The 24,421-nt window shown below is 37.3% G+C and overlaps 1 protein-coding gene across 1 annotated transcript in view; it reads left to right on the top strand.

Moving 5' to 3' along the window:
- Positions 1-1,389: 1,389 nt before the first annotated feature.
- COBL (cordon-bleu WH2 repeat protein) overlaps positions 1,390-24,421 on the top strand; it is a 202,972-nt gene continuing 179,940 nt past the window's right edge. Inside the window, exon 1 of the mRNA XM_069853419.1 lies at positions 1,390-1,408. The gene's annotated coding sequence lies outside the window, so the exon portion shown is untranslated. The remainder of the gene's footprint in view (positions 1,409-24,421) is intronic.

A 24,421-nucleotide genomic window follows, 5' to 3' on the forward strand; every position in this document is an offset into this window, starting at 1 on the left:
TCTGTAAGAGGATGATGGTTACATTCAATGCTTAACCTGTTTATTTTTGCAAGAAAATGGATCAAACTGGAATACTAGTGCATGTTCTGGAAGAGGCAAACCCCGTAATTGTCAGGTAACGCACTGTCACTTCTTTTCAACTTTACTTCTTTTCTACTGTTAATGTAAAACATCACATATTCAGATAAAAACTACATTCCTCTGGGCAGCTAAGACTTCAGGAGTTCTTGGATCTGTATGCATACACACACCAAACCTTACCAGAACAACCTCTTTTAGCAACTTCAGTAAAAAAAACAGCCTTAAAAATGTAAATAAAAATACCTTATAGACAGCTTTTTATTTGTATTTTATTAACAACTCAGTATTTGGTAATGGGGAAGATACTTATGAATAAGCTCATCTTTCCTCAAACACTAAGATTTTTGTTTACTGCAAAATGGGAAAGCTAGAGTGAAATACATGAGTTGTTGCTGAATGACACATCTACAACATGAATAAAGGATTTTTTTTAGCTGTTAAAGTCATATTGCCTCAAATTTGTGGGCATTCTCAGCTGGCTGGAGCAAGCAGATATTTGCTTAAACATAGACCTCAAGCGAATGCTATTAATAAGGATAATTGGCTTTGGCTGCGATGACCATCATCCTAAGCTCTTTCTGAACAGCAACCACAAGTCAATATGAATCATGAAGCCTTAGTGCAAGTTTGTTTGTTGACAGATTGTTTAACAAATTAGTTGATAGCTTTTAAATTATGCTTTCATTGTCACAGTAAATCATACCCTCAAATACACCACAATAGAGCAATGTAACCTGAAAACATGTAGTCATGTCAAAGAGTAAACAAATACTACAGCTGAGAAAAGAATGTTTCACTGGACATTCAGGATGCCCATAACTGTCTTCTAAAACTCTGGTAGAAGGAATCTACACTGAGAGAAAAAGAAAACATTTGGGTAAAGGAAATTAAATAGGAACCATGAAATCTTTTCCATTTCCTTCAGGTGAATTGTGCCTTTGTCTTGGCTAAAATCAAAACCCTTTTGGCCCAACTTCAAGCCTAAACAAGGTTTCCTACATAGAAATTATGTCCTTGTACCACCTGGGTGTCCCAAGAAGCGGTGCTGCTAAATGTTACCAGCTATGTAATGTGCACATCCTTATAAACTTAGCGAATGGCTGTATTTCATCCAATTTCTGTCAAAGAAGAGGTTACAAAATGGAGCCCTGTAGCCTCTACCTATAAAAAGCTCTCAACTGAAAGCCCTAATCCTTGCTATAACGAGCCTCTCAAATGAGTTCCAGTTGTTTCCTGTGCTGTGCTGAAGGTGGGTCAAGAGGAGCTTTGTTATCCCAGAGCTTCTGATACTGAATGTAGACAGAGTTTCGGAAAAGGCAGCGTAACTGTAAGTAGATTAAAAACAAAAGAAAAAAAACAGGCAATATAGGCTGCTCAGCACTTGATAATGAGATGTTTTAATCTCAATGTATGGGTTTCTGTAGCTTATGTATCACAGCACAAATGGTGAAAGCCCCTTAAGTAAACTGACATATCATGAATTGTGGCATAATTAAGAAAGTCCATACTAGTTCTCAGAAATGGGATATTCTAGGCAAGCATATTTTGTTTAAAAAAAGAATAGTTAGTGTACATCACTGTCAGTAGGGACTGGTTTAAAAGGTGATTGTTTAAAAGGAAAAGGAAAATCTCAATTTGTTATGTAAATCAAAAATTGTTTCAAAAATTAAGCTGGTTTCTCCTCTCTTTCTTTTTTTAATATTTTTAAGAGATAAAAGAAGCTAGGATATGTGCTTATTCTACCTGAATACAAATGAGGGGAAAAAATTTAAGAGAGAGGAAAAAAGAAAAGGGTGGGGTGTAGATCAGAGCAGCCAGTTTATATAAAGTGCTGACTCCTTGTTCTCAAGTACTTTATGGGCCTGAATTTCAGGTTATCTAATGTTAGTTAGGTAGAAAACTCTATGAAATACAACCTAGCAGCAGCACTGTTAACCTGTATGATGTCTTCTGTGGGCAGCGTACCTCTTGCTGACCTGCTTTTGCTTAATCTAAAAGATTCCAGAATTGAATTATGTAATTCACACAAGCAGTGGTTGTTTATAATGTCTGTTGCTGGTTTTTCATTGCTTTTACTTTTCTTGTGAAAAACAGCCATGTGTATTTAATGTGAGATGATCTTCGAGGTTCCTTCCAAGCCAAGCGCTTCTATGATTCTATTTGCCCCTTTATTCTACAAGTTGTTCTCGAAATTTCTTTAATTATTCTGAAACACAACTACCTGCACCAGTTAAATTTGTTAATGCCTTGTATTCTTTCATTGTGTTTCTTTATAAAATCACAGGGATTTAAAAAACAACGCAACACAACTGTTTATATAAACAGTTTGATATTTTTAGAGCATAAGGTCAAGTAGATAAGCTTTTAATTAGACACAGATTAAACTTCGATCACTCCTGCACAGCTCTCTGGCACTGACTGAAGGTAATCTTTACAAGCTTTGGAGTGAGCGTAACTGAGACATCTTGCCAGTGACTTTGTATTTATAACAGAAGGTCAGAAAGTCAAAGTAGCACACTACAGCTGCAGAGTCTTAGACTTTACTAGGGCACGGACACAACTGATGTGCTGCTGCAGAAAACAGAAGAAGAGCAGTCCAAACTACAAATCAAATGCTCAAGTGCTCCTAAACTTTCAAACCAGTTCACTGATTTATGGTAATGTATGAATGTATCTGTTCCAGCAAAACTTCTATGCAACTTATAAAACTGTGTAGTATTGTAGCTCAGATGTGAGGAATGGCAATTATTTTTTTCTCCTGTAGTTTTTGGTCATATATGCTAAAGGTAACTTCAAAATACAATGGAAAGGATAATGACATGTGAGTACTGGCATATATATATTATCTGCCCTGATAATCTTTGAGGTGTTTTGTGTAGTTTTACAGTGATCGTTGATTTAAATAACTTAATCCATGTGCATCTTTGTACTTTAGCTTTGTTTTAAAAATTTACAGCTGCCAAAAAAAAAAACCACCTGAAAAAGTCTCTTACAGACATAAGGATGTATGCTCATTTGCAAGAAAAGCATGAAAATTTCAGTGAAGAATATTCCCAAAGCTGCCATGTAAATAACATTGAATGAAGCATTGGGGGAAATTGCAGTGGCAAAGGTATCCCTGCAAGAAATTAAAAATTATAAAACAAACAGTGAAGCTTTCTCACTGTGATTAACAGTGGAAATAAAGTAACAAATCTTTGGAGAAAACTGATTATGAAAGCACAGTTCTTTGTGCTTTATTTACTTCATTATGCTTTATTCCTGTGGGTCTTTTCCAACCTAGTGATTCTGTGATTTCACTACCTCTGAACAGTCTCTAGATGTTTAAACATTCTCTGTGCTTGCATATCACTTAACATTGCTTACTATGAAATCTCACTGACAATTTCTTCTGAGCGGTGCCACTCAATGAGCAAGTCAGCAGACCTACCCAGCTCAGTTGAAAACCTTTTTTCTTATTTTCCTTTAAATTTATGGGATACTTTGCCCTATAGGAGTACCATAAGTATATAGAATTGAATGAGATTATTTCATTCCTTGCTGCTAAATTGTATAGTGACCTATTAGACTCTAGCTGAAGGGAATAATGATTGAATAGCACAAACAGGCAGAAGCAATGGCGACTGTTGTAACCCTCTGAACACCTTTCACAAGACAGAGGCAGTCAGAAATACACAGTCAGGAAAGCACTAGCCTTGTGGGAAACTTTGTACTTGCCTATTCAGACTGAAATGCATTCAAGAATTTGAGATTAAAAGAAATTATTTTTGGAAGAAGCCTGGTTTTATCAATCAATTGAAAGTGTGTGTGTAGCCCTGCACAATCCTGTCAGCATGTCCTGAGACTTAGGTAAAGCTACCCAGCAAATTGTGTGAGTGCATGAACAGGCAGGACTATAAGACCCCGTAGGTATCGGTTTTAATCCTAAAAAAAAATATTTGATTCTCAACATTTTTCAATATAGTATTATTTGGGTTCGTTTAACTTTGCAGTGTTGTTAAGTTGGAGTGGATTCAATTGCAGTTTACTTCCAGGGTATCTGTCTGGGAACATGAGTTAGGAATAGAGACAATAGATGTTCCTGATATTGAGCTTACCCAAGGGAAATGTTTTTTGGTCAAACATGTGAACATGAAGATATACTGATTTATATAAAACCTTTTTCTAGAGGAACAAATAAATATAACTGAAAACTTAAGAAAACATTAACATTATGTTTAAAATTTAAGCAATTTGAGTGAACACAGTGAAACTTTGTAAAGCTGAACTTGGACTAAAAAGGTCTGAGTCCACAGATGCTGGACATTCTGCTTAGTAAGACCTTAATTTTCAAGGATTTCTTACAGCAACTTCTCCAGGAAAAGGGGGAAAAGCCTCTGAACAGAATGTACTGCATACTGATTCAGTTTTTCAGCAAACTTCATAGAAAGATTATAGGTGAGTAGACAAATGAGCTGGATTTTTTTTTTTCACTCTCTTGCAATTGTAAGTTGACGCTGTTCCTGGTCCCTTATTCAAACTGATGTGCACTGGTGTTTCACTGGCTCTTTCTGCTTCACGTTTACATTTTTGAAAATGGTTTTCCTGGCCCTAAAGATTTCTCCCTCCCCAACATCAAGGTTTCTTAAAGCCGAGTGTGAGGACAGGTGATTGTCACTAGAGGGTGCTGCACATCTACCTTTTTGGGGTTTTCTTCCTCTTCCAAAATAACCGCTGGGTAGCACTAAGGTTTGCGGAATTATCTAACTCAATTGGCTGCTGTTGTCATTCTGAACTGTCAGATTAGTTGTTGGATATGACTGGTAACCCTAACAGGAGAACTGGGAAATGACTGGGAGATATCTCTGCCTAGAGTATGGCTGGAGATGCTGAGAGTCGATTTTATGTGCTCCTTCCTTCCTGAGCTTTGCTTAAATATTTGACTGCCTGTGACATCTTCTGGCTTTTTTTGTTTGCGTTTATTTTAGGGGGACTTTTTTGGGTTTTTTTTTTTGTTTTTTTTAGATATGCATGGTTCCATTTTTAAAATGTCATTCTTTAAGTCACTGAAAGGTAAATGGATTAATAATTTTAGATATTTTCATACTCTCTTCCAACTGCCTTTTTAAATGAATTTTCTCCATGCCTAACCCAGCTAGCTTTTCTGGTAACACATAAAGGGTAGGAAAAGCTATAGTTCATGCTTATCATAATGATCTATACTTCTGGATGTTGTTATTTAATTGCAATGAACGCTTATTGGCACTTCACAACAAAAGCCATGAGACTGTGCGGTATGATGCTGTGAAGAAAAATAAATATGCAGCTAGAAAAAACTCCTATGCCCCAATACTATTTTATTCCTTTTCTGTCATCACTTAAAGTAAGTGCTTGGTCTTTCAAGCAGAAGTTTGCAGCAGTGTGAATATAGCCTATGCAGCACCATGTCACATGACACCCAAACCATCTCTAAAAGTATTGGTAGGGCTGAAGAGCATAGGATGGCTCATACTGAGCCATGTGCAAAAATTAATGTAGCTGCCTTTTCAGGGATGAACTTGGCCTGTAGTAAGATTTGACACCCAGCTGCTGTGAATTATATTTTGGGAAACAAATTATTGTCATAATGCAGGGATAGAAGTTTTGGCACTCAGGTTGTCAGCGCTGCAGTCTTTTTTTCATTTTTAGGTTAACTTTTTTGATTTTATGGAGGTGTTGGTTTTGGGAATGGTAAGGTTTCATCACCCTGTTATCCTGAAGGCTTTGTCACCATCTGAGAATTAAGAGTATGTTATTATTGCAGGACCCATCAGGAAGTTGGGCAAGCATTTCGTTGTGAGTTGGTTATCCTAACCAAGATACAGAAGGGAAAGGAATGACAGGTGTTCACCTGAGAGGATACCTGGTCTACCTTCCAGTGTCCCCAAACAGAGCAGAAAGTCTGTGTCCATTCCTGTAAGCTTTTCAGGGAAGTCTATTTCAATGTCAACATGAAGAGTTGTTGTGAAGATTTCTGAGCTAGTAAACTACCATGGATGAGCTCACAGATTAAACACATTACCAGAGAGAGGTAAAGTTGGATATGTGAGTTTGCTGTGTGTATTTTCCCTCAGCTACCACACCTCATCATACGGTGAGATTTGATGACTCTTTGATTGATGCAGCAGGGTTCCCCAAGCTCTGTACAAAGCCAAAGCTTGGTTTGCTGCTTTGCACTGAACTGCTCTGGGTGTATTATGGCTTTTGAGTGTTGGAGAACAATCTCGTATTTTTTCTCTAACTTTTTTTCTCTTTTTTCAAAAGACTCAAATTGGCTGGAGAGCCACGTTTGGGAAAATACGACTTCAAATATAGTCAGAATAGATGTGCTTCCCTTTGTTATATAATGAAATGGGCATTTATCTAGTGAACTTCATGTACAATTGTTCCACTGGTGAGGCACAACCATGTTGAGATGTATCTTCCCACTTAGGTTCTGCCCAGAGACTGCTGTGTCTTCATGAGCAGCTTGCATTCCTGCTCACCAGTTACTTCTGCCTGGTGCCTCTGATGAGAATGTCCAACACAAACTGTTCCTCTTCAGACAAGTCCTTTACAGCTATTTAGTCGTAATACAAAATAAACAGAGATCCTTTTTCAATAGGGTATAGGTGCTTCCACCTGTCCATTTTGCAAGTCTGTTGTGCACACACATGCATGCTGTGAGATGTTCAGTCTCTTCTTCTCTTCTTTTCCACAATAAAGAACAATAAATGCCAGAAGATAATAACATACTTTCTTCCCTTCCTCCCTAAGTGTGAAGCTGCTGCTTTACAGTGATTACAGTAACCTGTTTCCATTAGGTCTCTGACATGTAAAGCAATCGGACAATGAACTTGAATCAAAACAGACATCACAGCCCCAAATATTTGTTTCCAGTGCACTTTCCTCTCAAACATGGGGGCTTTTAAGTCCTAGCCATCAGATATTGTTCAACTCCAAATGATTTGAACTGATTTACCTCAAAATAAGTCCTTTTATTACTAAGAAAATAAAATGTGGGGAAAGTGACTTTCCTCAATATGCTTTATAAGTTTATATTCATCACTAATCTATGAAAATCATTACAAAACCCCATCATAGTTGCTAAAACATCATGACTGAATCAGTGACATCCCATGCTTAAAAACATCAGGTCCTATAATGAGGAGGTCAATCTTCAGGTCAATCTTCTTGCTCCAATAGTATTCCTGTTTCTGCTCTTCAGCTCCATTTCTCTTACCCAAAAATAGCTAATATTTCTGGTCATTAGAGTACTTCCAGAGATGCAGAAGAAATGGGATTGAATCCTACTACAATTGACATAGATAAGTGCTAAGCCTATTTTTGCATTTGCCCTGACGGGTATTTTGGGATGGCTTTGGTTTAGATTGGAGCTTACTAAGAAACCGTGTCATAACTATGGTGCAAATTTGAAAGCATTATAAAAGATTTTTCCCCTTCAAAAAAATGATGCTATCGCACCCAGGGAAAAAAAAAATCACCAAATCTTCTTGTGAGCACCGTTAAGTCCATAAGTGCAGGCACTAATTTTCTTCCATGAATTTCAGTGTATTTTGATAGTCTTCAGATACTGTAGTAGCACCTCCTAAATAGCCAATTTAGGATAAAATTAAACAGCCCCTATCTATTTTCTTCTGCCCTGGTACCTGGACAAACAACAAAATTTGGGAATTCGGGAATTCAGGAATTCAGGTAGTGACACGTTTCAAAAAGAAAATTACCTTTATTTCTTACGCACTTTGAGTAGTTGGCATTTTTCATTATATTTTATGACAGCGTGTAACCTTAGTGACCTCTTTTGGCACAACAAACTGCAGTTCCTTAATTATTTTTAATCTCTTTATAATGCCATTAGTGCAACTAGCATGTTCGCTACTGCCAGTGGAAGTGACCAGTGATAATCTTAAAATAGTGTAGCCAGACTGTACCTGCTGTCTATTTTAACATCTGTTCTTTTTGTAGGCCTCTAAAAAGTGGGACAGGTAAGCGTCATGAACCCAGGCTGTCAGTTGGCATAGGAACAGTCCAGTTGCTCATCAAGATTACGAGGAGTGAAACTGGCTGCACCTTGAAAAATGTCATCTGGTCTGCTACTGATTCATTTTGCAGCTGTACTCTCCAAAATTAGGTAGTATTCCTATGCATATGAAGCAAATGGATACTTTTGTTCCAAAATGTAGGTGCTTTAATTTCTTCTGACTTAATCAGAAGCAAGACATAACAAGTTTTACTAGTCTCCAGAGGAAAAAAGTGCATTTAATATTTTTCTGTCATTCCAGCTTGTCACTTTAGGTATTTAACTATGAGATCAGGTTTGGCTTGCCCAAACTTCATAAATTTCTTTTACAGAATGTACTTGGATACCTCAGTGAAAGGTGCTTTCTTGTATTTTTTTTCTTTTTAATGACAGGGTTTTGGGGTAGGGGTGTGTTTGTTTCTATTTTTTTAATTGCAATGATGACAAGAACAGCAGAACTGAGAGGTCTTAGAACATCACAAAATGGCATTGTCAAAAAGCCGTAGGATCAGTGCCCTAATTAGCAGGTGTCCTAATTAGAGGAGGTGACTGGCCAAAACTCACTTTATCAACTCTATTGCCTTGGTGGTATGCAAATAAAGGGGGGTGAAATAAAAAATGTACCACATGTTTGTTATGCAGCAATCTTGAATCAATAGACCCAAAATAACAAAAGGAGGGAATTAACCTTAGAGTAATTTACTTCAGCTAAAAAAGGCTTCAGTATTTCTTCTGAGACATTGGCATCTCCAAACAAGCTAGTTCATTTGTCAAAACTTTTAAAATATTTTGCTTTTTCTTCAGGGTAAGATTATCTAGTATGAAGGACTGGGTCAAATTAGACTGTGTTGCTCTAATCACAGGTGCTCTGTTTTTTCCAATGTGATAGGCTTTGGTCTGAACTGACCTTTAGGTAAAGGGTGATAAAACCTGAAGAGGAATGTGTGGGAACGTTTTTTCTAGAGACTTTGAACTGGGGGAGGAGTTGCTTTGTCTGCTTCAATTGTAAGGAACTTCTCTGAAAGGGAATAATCAAAAGTCTGGTGTTCTGGTGGTTGTATCAAAAGCACCAGCAAGGATATCATCCCTCACCCCCAGTTTACACATGCATTCCTTCCTGTTGGCACATAACAGCAAGCAAAGAGCTCAAAAATGAGCTTCTTTCATCAAACGAACCTTGTAAATTCATCACCTTCAGAAATCAAAAGCATGATGGTGCAGTGTTGATCACTTTGTTGTCCTGTGAAAAGATATCTTTGTTCTTCATAGAGCTCTGAAAGCCAAAGGTTAAAGGCTGAATTCTTCCTATGCTTATTCTCAGGCTGAATCTCACCCAAGAGATCAACAAGATCCAGCCTTTGCATTGGAAGCCCTTGCAAAAAAATATGAGCTCAATTTGGGAATATGTGGAGAAAAACAAACAAACAAACAAACATGAGAGGAAATATTGATAGGAGAAATATGAGGGAGAGATTATTTTTAACATCCCCTTCATTTTGACATGAAAACAAAGCATCTACTTGCTCATTAGTTTTCATTTTTTAATGTAATACCAAGTAACGAAGGGGAAATTGTTTAGTCTTGCTGACTGTATTATGCTGCTTTCTTGGTGGTGTGCCTTCAGTACAGCACTGCTACAGACCCTCACAGAAAAGTCCTGGATCTTTAAGGTTCTATGTCACCATCTCTTTTATCAGAATACAATTCCTGTTGTTTGGTTTCCCAGCTGGAATGGTACCTATGCCCTTAAATATGCTAGAAATGGTCGCTTCCCTTTTCAAAAAAAAAGAAGGCATAGTGCTGGGGGGTGGTCACTATCACTTGATTCCAGCCTTTTTCTGGTATGTTTGGGTTTGATTGTTGCACTTAGCCTTCCTAGAAGAGATTCTGTGAGTGTCTAGATAACTGATGTATACACTTCATATTTAGAACTAAGCTAGTATTTGAATTGGTATAACTAGTCTGTGGTGTCCAAGTCTTCAAGGCTGGTATTATTTCAGGTAATAGCAAATAATACTTGAAGGTGAAATTTTGAACACATCTTAGTACCCACCAGAAACCTTATTGCACTGGCTTCCTGGAAGTGTTTTTGGAGGTGTTCCTTTGACTTTCCCTGGAGGTGTTTAAGGGACGAGTGGACGAGGCGCTGAGGGGCATGGTTTAGTATTTGATAGGAATGGTTGGACTCAACGATCTGGTAGGTCTTTTCCAAGCTGGTGATTCTATGATTCTATGACTTTTATCTATTTATTTTTACTGTTGTGGAGTTCCAGGCTTGGACCATAATAAGAAATCTGTCCTGTACTTGGAAAATATTTTTGTGTATTATTTCTGGAAGTGGTCCTTACAGTAACCCTGTAATGTAGGAATTCTAATTTTCTGCACATATGGCTTTCTGGTGAACAAACTGTCATAAAATCAAAATAAAAGCACTTCCAGAATGATCAAAATGCTTTTTACTGTCCTGGAAACAGGATGCTTGCCAACTGCATCCACTAACAGCTGCTCTGAACTTTTTATGCAGCATTTTCTGAAAATGGTATATAAGGTTATGCATGACTACGCATTCTTATCCAAGTGCAGATTTTCAGAGCCTAAGTAAATTGCTATGGTGAGATTCAGAGTACTAAATTAGCAAGTAAAGTACTATAATACTCCATTAGCTACTAATGCAACCCCTTCATATTATGACTAGAGCTGAGATTCAATAATAAATTCTAATTAGACTTTGAATAGGTTATGTGTTTATAACATAAAATTTTCCCTTGCTTTGTTAAATTGTATCTTATAGGTGAAACAGTATGAATTGATGTTATCCCCTCTTTAAGGAAAAGTATATGTATGCTTACATGACTGTTTTAAAAAATGCTTTTATATATAAATGCATATTTATATGTATCATATATCATAGCACTCCCAGAAGTCTAACTGTGCAGTTTTCAGTGGAATTTAATATGTCTGGAAGTTCATTATTTAGCAAGTCCAGATGTTATTGTTATCCATACCTGAACCAAATACTGATGTGCTGAAGCCTTATGACTGTGAAAACCGAACCTCTGACAAGGTTCATGGTTTCACTTTCTCTTGATGAGCCCTGTGATTACTGAGCAAGAGAGTACATGTTGCTGTGAGACCAAAAAGCATTTAGTGCATTTTCTGGAGTCCAAATAGCGAAGAGTCATGCAGGACAACAGTGAGTCAAGGACTTTTAACATTTAAAAACAATAGTAAGGATGATCACAACACAAATTGAGAGGCATCATTTGAGCCCCTCTTCAGCTTTAAGTTCATAAGTTCATATTGATGAAAAAAAAAGTTTTTATTTTCAGTGTTTTGGGGGCATTTTGGTTGGGAGTATTTTTGATAAGCTTGACTGTTTGAAGACCACCTTTGCAGATATGAGGGCTAAGAGATGAGTATTAAGGTCCTGGGGAAATTAGACCAAAACTTTACACTGAGTCTTATGGAAAGTCAAAATAGTCTTTGTGTGAGTTTTAGAGTGGAATGGTTTATGATACTTTTTAAAATTCTCAGGCTATCAATGTTATGGCACATTTGCCGTCATAAGCCTGTGCTGTATATACAGAACAGTATATGCTCAGCTACCTTGAAGCCTGACAACAGCCTGATGTTTCATCTTGGCTGACTAGATCTGCTACTTCTCTAGTTGCCCTGTGCTGTGAGAACAGTTTCACTGGTTTGGGCACCCAGATACCTGGGCTAGTTATGAATGAAGTTGTGTATTCCACCACTTCTAGACACAGAAGGGTATAGAAGACTCAAGATGAAAGACATTCTGGGACTGTGTATGTGCTTTTTATCACTCCTTTTCTATGAAACAAGTCCCTTAGGCTACCAAAAAAGACCCTAGTTTGGAACTAAGATGTTTCCTAGTTGGGATTTTTAACCTAATGAATTAAATATCTAAGGAAAAGCAAGTGTAGATTTCCTCCTTCACCCAGAAAAATATATTGTAAGCTTACAAGAGTGCTTTCCAGGCACATTAGTAGGTAATATATTGGGCAGGTGTTTTTCAATAAATTTTATTAGCAATCGTAAGTTGCTGTACGCTCTAACTTACTTTTGTTGTAGCTTTATAAGCCTTGGAGCAGGGTATTGTGTGTGGGACAAATACTGCTTTATGCCCTTAGTGATGACATTCACTTGATTAATTTGCAGTGTTTAATCAATCTCTGCTTGAAGGACAGGTCCTGGTCAGGTGACGTTGTCAAAAACACAGTCAGAGAGTCCTTGAACAAGTTAAAGGAAGAAAATTACAGGTTCTTCATTGTTTCTATCCTGCAAACAGAGACAGAAAAAGAGGCTAAAACACATGTGAATGTCTTGAGCATAGTCTCTATTGACCTTACCCAAAAGACATTTTTACAAATCTATTGAGCATTTGTGCTATACGATTTGTTTCCTTTGAAACTAAGGCTTTTATTATCTCGTAGCTTCAGAAGAGACCAGATATTTCTTTTCAATATCCTTATCGAAGCATGCTAGCTGCCAGTTAATCTTCAGATTATGTCAATTCATATACAACTTCATGTTGGCTGCAAAGTGTAAAGGGAAAGAGGGAAGAAATCCACAAACAAGCTATGAAAGAAGGTATTAAAATAAGACAGAAAATTACCTGTAATAAACTCCAAGGCAAATATCTTTTAAAACCAACAGAGAAAAAGTGCTGCTTTGGAGTATTGCTATAGTCTTGTTAGCTTAATATATGTTTGAGGGCTGAGTGACAGCGGGCTGTTAGCAGCCTAGTATTTGGCTGCAAGGATCAGCAGTGAAAACATGGATGAGCAATTCTTGTCAACAAATGTGACATCACCACTGAAATTTAGGGAAGGCATCATGTATGATGACGGAAGAAACGGGACAACACACAGTAATCAATATGATTCTTGTGAAGCCATTTAATCAAAGTTCATAACACATTTTTATACCTTACTTAGCTGAAGCAAGCCATTGTTTTGCAAGCTGATTTGACAATTCTCCATTAGCAACAAGTAATCATTAGTTACAATACATTATTATATTTTCCCATGAGAAACAGCTATGTGAGTATTCTGGTCTACAAATTGATAGACTACAAAGTAACAAGTCAAGGACTACCCAGGAAAGCTTCCCTTGAGAAAAGAGAGGAATACAAGGCAGAACAACAATAACTCTCTATTGTTGCAAAGAGAAACCTTGAAGACAGTGTGTCATTGACAGCAGCTGCTTCTTCTGCAGAGTTAGCTTTAATTCTGGTGCAAAAGCTGTGAGGCCTTATGCTAAGGTGCCTTTATTTCATTTAGCATAAGCTGCTCAGTGCTTGGGGTGCTCATTAAATGACCTCTGGTTCCTAACCACCCATCAGTATGAGAGGTCAAAAAGCTTCACAGTGACAGCTCTGTGACTATTCAGCAATGACACTGAGTTAACTTGTGCAGAATTACAGTTTGCAGCCTGAAAGGATTTTCACCTTTAGCTTTAGTGTTCCTTTTTTCCCCCCCTAGTATTTAATCAACTTCTATTCTGACAATGCTAAAATAACCAACTATTAAATCATAAGTACAGACTGACACTCCAGTATCTCTTGTTATTTAGAACAAATTGCCTAGAGCCTTAAAGTAAGTATACACCAAAATAACAAGAGACTATCTTATTTCATTAAAACTTTCAAATTTGAAAGAAAAACAATGTACTCTGAATTCTAGATTTTACAAGTCATAGAACTATGAGGGTAACCTCTGCAAAGCTAACTTTTAGGAAGGAGGAGCTAACAAATTAAATTGAAAAAGCAGTCAAGATTTTAAAAGATAGATTTTTATTTGAGGTGCCTTGACTTTTTTGATCCCAGATTGAGACAATCTGTGAGAAAAATACCCTCAGAATGTTCAACTGTCTGCATCTGGATTTTTAAGTAAATATAGGAATTCACCAAATCACTAGCTGCTCTTGAAATGTCTATGCATGTAATGGATGAAGAGAGTTTGGAACAACCAGTAGAGGTAAGTGTTTACATAGCAGTAGGGAAGATATGATTCAGATCTGAATAAAAAGCAAAACTAAGAACCAAGACATGCATGAAATTGTATAGACACGATGAGATAAATATCACCCAGATAAAAAAAAAATCTGTTTTATTTCTGGCTGAGCAGAGGTATGTGGATGGTGAATTATGAGAGATAAGTCAGGCTCATTTATGCAGGGTGCTACCGAATAACTCTGTTTGTATGGGGTGTTATCATGTCTCATTTTCACAGGACACTAGACAATCACAGTGCATTCCTATGGAAACTAGTGAGCTTGATTTATTTTTTTTAATTATTATTTTTTTTTAAACTGTCTTTTCCATTTAGGGTTTGTGGTTCGTTTTTTTTTTTAAACAGCAGTCGTACATATATGGGAAGGGAAATGGGGAAACATGCTTCTGTGTGGATTATGCTATCTAGCTTTATAGTCATTTGGTTTTTCTTGGAAAGAAATCTTCAGAATAAATATGGTAATGTACATAGGTGAGGCACTAACAATAACAAATGTGCCTCCTGGATAGAAAATGCAGTCTACCTTTGACAGCCCTCCAAGATTTATGCAACCAGCAAAATTAGTAGTGTTGCGATGAAAGCAAAAATCTATATTGCTTAGTACATTACATAATTGTTAGATAAGGTCTCAAAATTACCCAAGGGAGTCCTCTGTGGCTGCTACTGCTGCTCAGTGGACTGAGCAAACCAGAGTATTTCAGACAGCCAGGGGAAGCGGTGACACCTCTATTCGTTGCCACTGTCACGTCTTCTCTATCTCAAATGGTCCTTCCCCTCAAGGGTGAAGAAAAGAAGTTATCTGGTTTTGGTGGTTGTGGATTTAATACTTTACGCAGTTTAGCATTTGAACACAGAGAAACTGCTATAAGTATCCAGACATGAGGAAGGCTCTGATGCTGAACCTGGATGTGTTGGAGCAGAAACACTTCTTAAGCCCTACAATGCAACTTGAATGCTTATTAATGGTGGAAACCATAGCCTGACAAACACATCTTTCCATAAATATTTATTTGAATACTTAAGTGCATTTTGTTTGTACTTGAGCACTGTTTGTAATTCCTTCCAACAAGCAGCCAAGGAAGCATTATTACTTTCAGGATCTGCCTGAGAACTTTTCAGTTTTAAGTAGCGATTGGAAAGAGTGCACAAAGCAAGACTTGATTTCAGAAATGCAGCGTTCTCAGGAAAAAAAGAAAAAAAAATCAACATATGCTTGCGTGCATTTTCAGTACTTTAAGTATAGTTCCTGAATTATCTGCTGGATGATTAAATTGTGCTTAAAAATATTTAACATGTAAAAAATCCGCTAAGAAGAAATTCACAGATAATATTGTTCTCGATTCCTGCACTTGTTTTGAATTATCGAGATAGATCTGAGATCAAATATTGAATTAATGGACATCTTATAACAACAATGCCATTTTCCCCACATGAGAGAAGCTACTTCTGCTGAAACTAAAGACCTTTTTATAGATGTTAGTAGTGGGTTTATATAGTTATGGAATGATTCATAGATATGTCTGCAACAAGAGCCATGAGAGGGCAACACTTCTGCATAGCCAGTATAAGGAGATAGGGTTTGAATGACTCTGAGTATTCATCTAAAAAACTACAAGGCAGTACAGCTTTTGGGGGAAGAGATTTTTCTCTTTCTCTATTAAGAATGCACCTAAAATGAGTACTTTTTTCATATTCTCTGTACCTACGTGTTAGAACCACTCAGAGTCCCAGTAGCAACTTATGAAAGTACTGACAGAAATGTCCATTGGAGTATTCAACTACATTTCAATTCAAGTGGGTCCTGTCAGTAAAAACTGTCCAAATGAACAGCATATTCTTGTCATGTTTGCAGCATGGAGGCAGTCTTGGAAAAAAAATATTAATTAAATTAAAAATAAACAATTAAAAGTGTTTTCACAGTCCAGACTGGTCCATATTTCAGCTAATTTTCTGCTTTAAACACTGCTTTAGAACTCTTTTTTTTCCACTAAAATTAAGCTCTGAATTTGCTGAAAGATTGTACTGTCTTCAAGGTTTTTTGGAAGATAAACTTATTTTTTACCTGAAGATTTTTTGGTTGAATTATTCAAAAAAAAAACAAAAGTGAGAGAATAACCTTAGGACTCAAAATAATTATTTTGTACAGCCTTTCATAAGTTTTCTCTCTTTCTATAAACCTGTAAGTGAGCAGCCTGGATTCAATTCTTCATGAAGAATCTAACAAAACTTTTTTTTAGATGAAAATAGTTCGATTGATTTTTGAGATTGGTTTTGGTTTTGCTTAATCTAGCCATAAGGACTTTTTAAAAGTAATGGTTAAATCTATAAGCCGTTCTGTGTTGAGAAGCAAATAATTCTGGCTTCTTTTTATTTAAAAACTGAAGACTAGATTAATTTCTTCTCCTCATTGAACCTTTCATGAGAACCATAATTTACTGGTTTGTTTTTTTTTTTTTGCTGTGTGCAAAAATAACATCCCACAAGTTTGATTCATTTTCCATGACTAAAGATGTTACTTTAATTACTTCCTCTGACCTCCTACAGCTATCTCTGGTGGTTCCATTATGGCTGTATGTATCAAAAGTTTTCCAACGTTTTCAGCCAAAAATTTATCTGAAAATCTGAAAGCTTTTCAACACTTGTCAGATTAGAGTTGGGTATCATGGAGCAACTGAAGGGTAGTTCCCTGCCCTCTGCCTCGCTGACTCCCACTGATGAACAGTGGGATTCCCGCTGGGTCTGGAATGACAGAGATGCTCTATCACTCTGCACTGATGCTGCCAGTATTCCCAAACCATATGTGCTCTTATATGTGCCTTTTAGGGGTAATACCCTGGAGAACTCCCTCAGTGCTGGCAATGGTATGGTTCTTAAGTGGATTTTCTTGGGTCCAGAGAATATATCCTATGAAAGAGGATATTGAATATCTAGCAGTCTATAGTCAATAAAAAGCCAACATTTTTTTTTTTTTAATTCCTGGTAGTTGTGGCTCTTTATATCTAGAGTACAGTGCAAAACAAAGTGAGAGCTTTTAAATTCTTGAAAGGAGAGACTCAGGTAGCAAGTCATATTTTTTAATCAGGATTTCTATCATCTTTGTAAACATTGGTGGGGAGTTATCACACTGAAATTTTACCAATTTCCATTTCTTAGTAATTAAATTATTTATCTGCAGCAAAAGAAGTAATTGCAAGCTGCAAGAAGTAAAATAGAAAATAAAAATATCTATGGAAAACAAAGTCTCTTTGTGGGATCTACAAGAGCCAGACAGAGTCTGCTAAAACCAGTTGGACAGGTTAAATGTAGAGAAGTCCTTTCTTTCAACAAGAAATCCCCTGGAATTGCCAGTTGATCTTAAACCTAGACAGTGACTCATTGTCTACCAAATAAATTGACTTAAAAAAGCAGTTGCGAACATCATGATAAAAACACCTTTGAGAAAAACCCAGAGCTTTGAGGACTGAGATCTAGGTGAGAAAGTGTGATTCACCTGAAGCCCTAGCTTTTCAGTAGCTCCCATCTTTTTCCAAAAAAAGTAGAGTTCTTTCACTAAGCATCATATTTTAATAACTACTGCTGAATCAGGTATACATGGGGGGGGGGTGTGGGGAAAGGTGCCTGAGCATAGCCTTATTTTAAGGTGCAGTGAGTTTCATGATTACTCCAGCTGTATGTTCCCTAAATGTCTCCTGATGTTTACACAGTGAAAACAATTTGTATTGTGTGCTAACACAATGATGCTGAATGGAAAAATCAAACGATGTTCCCATCTCATAAGTATTGTGCTCTTATCTGAACCTAGCTGATTCTTATTAGTTGATTAGTACTTAAATCTGTTGATAAAAGTATGATGGAAAGAATGACCTATGTATTAACAGTCTTGACGTAGCTTCCCCCGCCCAGGTCTCCAGCACAGCGGTTAGAAGTGAGTGAACACAAAGACAGAGTACAATGACAAATTACTTACGCTACTGCTGCTGCTCAGGTAGAGAACACTTCTCAGCCAAAGGACCAACTGTCCTTACTCAGAGGGTATCTTTTTAAGAACACTTAATAGATTACAAGCAGAAAGGCTATCTCCAGTCCAAACTATGCAGTCTCTTTGTAATCCATGCTAATGGATCTAGGAGAAATGAAATAAAATGTTTTGTTGAACATCTGTGAGAAGAGATTTTATACTGGGAAAACAGTATTATTTACATTTATCTCTCTGCAAACTTTTTTAAGATTTTTGCTTGTTACATGAATACAGAAAGTCAGAAAAATGAGAATTTTTCTGAAAAATGATGAAGCAGTCTTCTAGCACATAGAGATCCTGCCACTGGATGAAAGGATTTATTGAAAGTAAATGCTGTGGTGCTCTAATGGGTTGACTCTGCACATAAAGTCTGAACAAAAATCTTCCGGTAAACAGCCTGTTTCTAGCACCTATTTTCACAAAGGTGAACTTATTTTCACAAAGCTATAAGAAAGACTTAGGATGAAATTTGTGGCAATGGAAAAGACTAAATAGTCTTCTTTTCCTAAAAAAAAAAAAAAAAAATCTGATGTGCCTGAAAGAACAAAGAATAAAACGTTTTCTATTACTAGTCAAAATTTCTTGCCAAGAAGAAATGGTAGCAAAAAAAAATGGTACAAAAAAGTGGTAAAATAAAGCAAAAGAAGTACTGTTGAATTATCACACAGTTTTTTGAGAAGCATGTGTTATCTCTTCATTCCTGGTTCATCAGTCATATTGAGACAAAACCCTCAGAACCATGCATTTGACCATCTATCTTTACTTTCAGTTTAACTTTTATGACAAATCCATCCCTGAAGAGAGAGTTTATCGGAAGTCTGAGCAACTACTACAGTGAGATTTTTCTCAAATTATGTGTTGGGTTAATAGAACACTTATTTCATAAATTCTGCCAATGAATAACAGAGTAGTTGGCAATAAAAACTCAGTATGAAAAGCTTTCCTCAAACTCCAGTCATTACAGCCTTCTGATGAAATTACCTCCTTCTTTACCCTACCCAAATTGTATATTGCCATTCAAGATTCATCTCCTGTTGTGACAAGGCATTAAATTATAAAGAGAAGGCTGTAATTTGTTATATAAAGACTGAAGCTACTGTTTCAGTGTCTTGTTCAGGCACTGCTCAGCAACTAATTTACTTATGCCCTGTGCCAAATTGCATACAAATATACTGAAGAATGTTTTTTCCTCTATGCTTCTAACTGGTAACGAATAGACTAAAAAAAAAGTGTCCAGAGCCCCAGAGATGTTTTGTTATCTCTTAGATTTTCTTATTTGCATATTTAGTATGTGCACACTGTTGGAAAAAAATCCCCCAAACCAACACACCACACAAAAAAACCCTGAATATATTTTCCTTCTGGCTTGAGAACTTGAGCTTTGCTCTGCTAGCAGTGCTACTGTAACAATTAAATCAGTAGCAAAAACTTAATTCTTAATTGTTTGATTTCAGATGCTGTGGAAAGACCACAGAACACTTGATCAGATTTTGCCAGGCACAAGTCTTCAGGTTCACTACTTGTCAAATTAAAAAAGTCACAGTGGTAAATTAAACCCTAATTTAATATTAATTACTTTCATTGAGATGTACTTGCTCAGAAAATCCTTACTGGGGACTGCTTTTCAGAGGTACTTACGTACAGATGTTGTAGGTATTCAAAATTGGTTTGGTTTAAACCATGTCTGGCCAATGCATAATAGAAGCATAAAGTAAAATCAAAGGATTGAATAAGAAAAGAGCAGAGAGCAGCATGATTGGGCTTTCTTCCTTTCATCTCTATTGTGCTAAAAGTTCATACAGTACTTCTGTGATTGTACTTCAATTGCAGGAAATGAGATATTTTACTCCCAGCACTAAGCTCTTAAAATCACATTTTTTTAAATTTCTCTGCCATTTGTGTTTGGGACGTACATTAACAGCTTCCTCCAGTTGTGTGTGAGGACTGTTCTGTTGTAAAGTGTGAGCCTTTGGATTGTCTTATGAGACACAGACATCTTCCTTTGGGGTGGGGCAGTAGGACATTTCTTTATTGCCCACTGGATTTGCTAAGACCTGAGATGATAATGCATGATATAGGGCTGTCCTTTGCCTTAAGGAGAAGCTCATGATCAGCACATGTGGTAAATGTTCTGTGTATCTTATCCTATACATCAATGACTAAGTGGTTGAACATCTTGTGATTTTTGGATGCCTAACTATTATACTGCAACTAAATGCAGTGCTGATCTGAAACGCAGAAAAAGCTAAGAATTCATGCTGCTTGATGTTGCTTTTACTGGTATTTCTTGTAGGTTGGGCTGATTTTTGTTGGTACCCTTTCGTCTTCTGTAAAATGGGAGTAATTCTTGATACCTGTGCTATTGCCTAAGCATGTTCTAAAACTTGGGTTAAGTGTTAATTGAGATGACTTAGAAAGCATATGAAGATTTACTGGTGAGAAGTGCTACATTCACTCTAGGTATATTAATTTTTGAAGACTGCATGTATTTATTAAAATGACAAGCCAGTGAGCTGAAGACTAAAACATAGGAACAGAGGTCCCATAGCACGCATTTATTATAAATCAATAGGAAGGAACAGAACAACTAAAGAAAGGACTTAAAAACAGATTTCTCATACCCTAGTGTGTCACTAAATGTCAGCATCTACTTAGAGCTTCTGTAAGGGAAATATTTCTGCAAAACTGTAATGCTCCTAAAGCTTGCAGGAAAAAATAAGTTACTACGAGATAAGACAGACCTTAGCCTCTAAAACTTAGCATTTTTATGCATGTGAAAAGTAGTTCCCGTCTCGCTGCTTTACCAGGAAATAACTGTTTGCATCTCTGGCAGTTTTAAACTGTTTCTGTTTGTGACCCAATTTTTAACCCAAAACTTCATCTCAGTACCATCATTCCAATACAGACCTTCTTGTTAATTTTTTTTCCAGTGCCTTCTACAGTATTTTGTGGTTTTACTCATTTTTTCTCACCGCTTAAAAGCCATAAGTTTGTTTGAAACAGTCACTCTTCCAGCTGAACAGATGCAAGCATCGCATGAAAGCTCTGAGGAATGTTCCATGGCAGCATCTGGTGCTTCACTTTAAAGTGTATTTTTAACATGAAATAGTTATAAGCATTTGTAGCTGAAATGCTGTCTTCTCAAAGCAATATAATTAGGTCTGACCCTTCAACACGAGTGAGAAAAAAATACAATTATGTGATTTTAAGGTAGAGCTGTTACAGGCAAGCCAGTGACTTTGCTTTGTTATTCATCACATGTTTGTGCAGTGCTGCCTATCTGTGTATCTCATATGCTAACACTGTCTTTGAAGTCAGATTGTGTCATGAGAGCTGCATCTTCGGAATCAAATCTTATCAAAAGCTCTGGCAAACTATTTGGTTTGGGGTTTATTTTGTTGGTTTGGTTTGGTTTTTTGAAGTGTTTCTTATTCCAACGCCCAGTCTCATTGCTGAAGAAAATTTGGTGCCCTTAATAGGATATTACCTCCTTCATAATTTTAGTGTGACATCACAGTGTTATTTGAATTGTTGCTGCTACTGCTCTGCATAAAATTGTGGTGTCATGATGGTAGGTATGATGACATAAAATGAGAACTGAGATCCTGGGAGGCAGGGGGAGGCAATAAAAATGACTTTGCGGCAGTTTATAGCCACTGGGGAGCCAGTGTAGGCTTCAGCACAGCTGGAGCACTGTGGGAATGAACTTCTGCAGCAGCTGGGTCTGCAAGGGTGCAGCAGAGCTGCTCCCTGCCACGCTCTGTCAGCTGTGCCCTCTCTTCAGGGCTGTGTGAGAGAGAGATATGTCCTTTTACTGCCTGGAGCCAAGCGGCAGCTCCCATCATTCAAAGGGGAATCCCGAAGCATGGCTTACAGCAGTTTTCCAGTCCTTTGGTGCCAGGTTTGGTGGAGTAGGAGAGAATCTCTAGCCCATTATTTCCAGCCATGCAAAAGGACTGACAGGAAACATATGTAAGCAGATGTCTTGCATTTTAACAAAGTTTCAGTGAGTCATCCGCATGCCCTTAGGCATTCAGTGCATCAGACAGCTTTTTAATGGCTGTGGCATCTTGCTCACAATTTAATATTATGCGCACATTCCATAGAGTTAAATAAAACCAACATCTTCAGCTGGGGAAGATCCAGAACAATTTATCACCCTTGGTAAACTTACTGTGTAACTCAGGACCTGGCACAAGAACCTGATGCTCAGTGCAACCTCAATATGATCTGGTGTTAGCAACCAGAACCTGATTCTGGGCTGCAAGAGGCATTGCTGTAGCAATCTTTTGCACCACCAGCATTTGTCATCTTCAAAGAGCCCATGTAGACAAAAGACTTTTTGTGAGCTGGCTGGCAGCCTGTGAGGTACGCATGCAGCTGTGCACTACATTAATTTTCCCCTTCTTTGTCCCAACATGCTGCTAGGGGACTGAGTTGAAGTGAAATAAAAGAAGAGCAAGATCTTATCCAGATTAGTATTTCAGCTGTTAACAGCAGCAAGCACTTTTTCTTCTACAGGTGCAAAAATGAATGTCCTAAATCAGGTCAATCACGGTCTTGTTGTCCTTGAAAATCCAGTGCAGCAGCTACTGAGGGCTATAGGGAAGTTTCCCTTTTCATCAGGCCTTTTGATACTCACCTGCATCTTCCTTCTCCTCCTGTCAGTAGAAATACATCCCTAATGAGTTGGCTACTGACAGGTCAGGGAGAATATTTACACATAACCTTGGCCTGTATAGCTGATACTGAACAATCCTGCCTGCTTGGTCCCATGCTTCTGGCCTGCTACTTAGCCTGAATGGGAAGATGTGATTTTTTCTTTTTTTTTTGCACACATGTTGTGTGTTTCATTCACCTGATAATTAATGATATCAGGTTGACATTAAATCATTCCTAGGAATAAACCCTAGGTAAATCAGAACATGTTAAAAAGGCATGACAAAAAATGTCTAATGTTGCCAGCTTGTTTGAGAAATAAATGGAGATATTTATGGCACTATGACATCTAAACTGAATCTTATACTGTTCCAGAGCTGACCTTGGATTAGTATAAATTAGATTCCCTGTTTCACACAAACAACTCAATCACTTCCTTTTATAAGAAAGCTTAATGTTTTTTCCAGCCAGTCTCCCTACTTATTCTCTTAAATAGTTCTCATAAAATGTCATTTTTCCTTATGATTATTATACCAGACCCCCTAAAGACACTGTTAAGTTTGCTGTACTGGTAAGTATGTTTACCTCTATAAACTTAACTTTAGAGACTGCATTGCAAGTGCTGCTGTTTGGTTTTTTTGTTTTGCTTTTTTTTTCTTATTTGGTCTTAAACTAAGCATGTTGCCATTTTGCCTACGATAAATCCATTTTAGCAGCATAGTGCATGTACTGCTAATAAGAGGCCACATATTAAGAGTAATTTCAAGTAGAATCAAGCAGCAGAGATGTTTCTTCTCTAAGGAAACAAGAGCTCTTAATTTCTCCCTTTGATTAACTGCAGACTAATTTTAATAAACCTTCAGCCTTGAATAGATTGTACACTAGATGCACTGCACTGCCTCAGGGTTACTGAATTTCTGACAGTTGTTTTCGCAGCTGACTAGCAGAGTCCTTCAAACCACAGGTTACTTCTGTGACTCAAGCCAAGGGTAATGTTCTGATGTCCTCCAGAGAACTCACACTGAATCCTGAATTGATGGAGAAGTGATTTCACTTTCACAGTGGTATCAGACCTTTCTTCTTCGAAATCTCAAAATGCTGCAGCCTATTCTGAAAGGCTTTGACTGGGAAACACAGTTCCTGTGTTGGAATCTGGAATCTTGCTACATAAGAGGATATCTTGTCCTGTTCTATATGCTCTAATATACGTAGTTATCAAGGAGAGGGAGGAAAGAGTGAAATCGATGTAAAGAACCTGTCTTTTGGAAATCTAGTTTACTGCTGCCCTTGTGAAACTGAAGCTAAATCATTTAATGCATATCTAGTTTTGCAAAGTTTGATACAGCTCAGCATCTGAAGTTACCTGTATGAATGTCTCGTACAAGTGTGTTTTACTGACAGTAGCGAGGAATGAACTCGCATGACTTTAAAAGCCATGTTGGTGGAAAAGAAACCAAACTACATGATTGAGATGGAGCCTTCCTCACTGTTGAATTGATTTCCTATGAAAATGGGAAGAAAATTCTTTCCTGCATGTTGCTTGTGAGTTGCTCTTTTGCTGTAAGAAGGGTTGAGAGCATTTGTTCATGC

This window comes from Phaenicophaeus curvirostris, chromosome 3 (genome assembly GCF_032191515.1).
Source record: "Phaenicophaeus curvirostris isolate KB17595 chromosome 3, BPBGC_Pcur_1.0, whole genome shotgun sequence".
In the NCBI taxonomy this organism is placed as follows: Eukaryota; Metazoa; Chordata; class Aves; order Cuculiformes; family Cuculidae; genus Phaenicophaeus; species Phaenicophaeus curvirostris.